The 1,815-nt window shown below is 32.3% G+C and overlaps 1 non-coding gene across 1 annotated transcript; it reads right to left on the bottom strand.

Moving 5' to 3' along the window:
• Positions 1-358: 358 nt before the first annotated feature.
• Trnay-gua lies at positions 359-448 on the bottom strand. The gene is given in 2 exon segments: positions 359-394; positions 412-448. It is a non-coding gene; the product is annotated as a tRNA-Tyr (tRNA).
• Between the last annotated feature and the right edge of the window lie 1,367 nt (positions 449-1,815).

Below are 1,815 nucleotides of genomic sequence, written 5' to 3' on the forward strand. Positions count from 1 at the left end.
GTATTAGATATTAAGCCGTTCTCGGACTTTTCACCCACTCTGTATGTATGATGTATGTAATTCGTAGCTATGATGCATTGGACATCATTCAGCAAAACAAACTATGAGGTTAGTTTCTTCCCGGAATTTATTAGCATGCTTTTTCAAAGTTGACAGGAATTTCAGACTATGATCAGTAGAATAATTGAGAGTTTCAAACGTGACTCATGACCTCATCTCAACATCCACTCCGCTATCCCAAACAATGGCAAATTCTCATTTTCCTACTTGGCTATGTTGTAAATATTGTGAATAGTTGAAAATATTTTTTTTGGAAAATTCTACAATATTTGAATTGAAAAAAGTGTCAAAAATATTTTCCTCCGAGCCGGATTTGAACCAGCGACCTATGGATTACTGATAACAAACCAACTACAGTCCACCGCTCTACCAACTGAGCTATCAGAGGATTGATAGTGAAAGTTGTTATGATGACAAAGTTGAAAGAGAAGAGAACGGTTTGTGAAAATCTACCACAGGTACATGTCCAATGCAAGATCAGAACTTGCTTTTCAAAGGCTGTGCAAAGGCTAAAAATAAACAACTTTTTACTGGTGATATTTTTCAAAGATTTTTTTCTATTTGAATATCATCAAGCTATCAAAATAAAAAAGTTTTATCACGGAAATTTTTTTTCCAATCATTACTTTTTGAGATATGAGTGCCTCAAGTTCAAATTTTTGGGACAGAACATTTCATATTTGGTAAGAGATAAATCCATGAGATTTACATGATGAATTCTTCATGGTATTGTTGATTGAATAAATCAAAATTTCTGATGAAGTAAATCAATTTACTTAAATTGACCAAAAATAAATTTGGGTCAAGTTATTTTTGGTAAATTGAATAACTTTCTTAAATTTGATATTTTCGAAAAATTTTGGTATCATTCAATTAACAATACCATGAAGAATTTATCCTCTAAATCTCATGGATATATTTCTTACCGAATTTGAAATGTTCTGTCCCAAAAATTTCAACTTAAGGCACTCATAGCCTATCTCAAAAAGTAATGATCAGAAAAAAATGATTTCCTGGAAAAACTTTTTGATTTTGATAGCTTGATGATGTACCAAAATTAAATTCTCAATAGTTGACTATAATTTTAATTCCGTAATTTGAATAGTTATAATCGAATTTTTTGGTTTTTAATCTCTATACTTATAAAAGGCTAAGCCCCGACAGACTGAAATCACACCACAGCCCAAACTACTGAGCCTAAAAACTTGAAATTTTGCACGACTGTTTATGGTAGCCTGAAAACATCCACTAAGAAAGGATTTTCAGAAATTTGCCCCCCTGAGGGAGCTGGGGCCACACAAAAATGTTGTACTTTTTAACCGCTCATTGCACAGCAAAGTCATGAGAAACTTTTTTGTTCAGCTACGAAAAAAATTAGATCTATACAGAAAAATTTGGATCAGGAGCACAAGGGGATCCAGGAGAGGGCATTTTTCGAAAATTTTGATGTAAAATCACACTACAGCTCAAACTAATTGTCCTACAGACTTGAAACTTTGCACAAATATTCTTCAAACATGCTAGACGCGCACTAAGAACGGATTTTGTGATATTTTGCCTCTGTTACTTTGCGCACTAGTTGCACAAATAACTATTTCAGCTAGATCAGTTTTTTGAGACTGCTAAATAAACGTCTACAGTTTTATCAATGCTGTATCGGCAATATGAAAACGCATGCAGTTAATATTTCTTTAAATAATGGTGTTGATATTTACATGATAATTATTCTCTACCATTTTTTATTTAATTAAAATT

This window comes from Nilaparvata lugens, chromosome 10, assembly GCF_014356525.2.
Source record: "Nilaparvata lugens isolate BPH chromosome 10, ASM1435652v1, whole genome shotgun sequence".
NCBI classification, from domain to species: domain Eukaryota; kingdom Metazoa; phylum Arthropoda; class Insecta; order Hemiptera; family Delphacidae; genus Nilaparvata; species Nilaparvata lugens.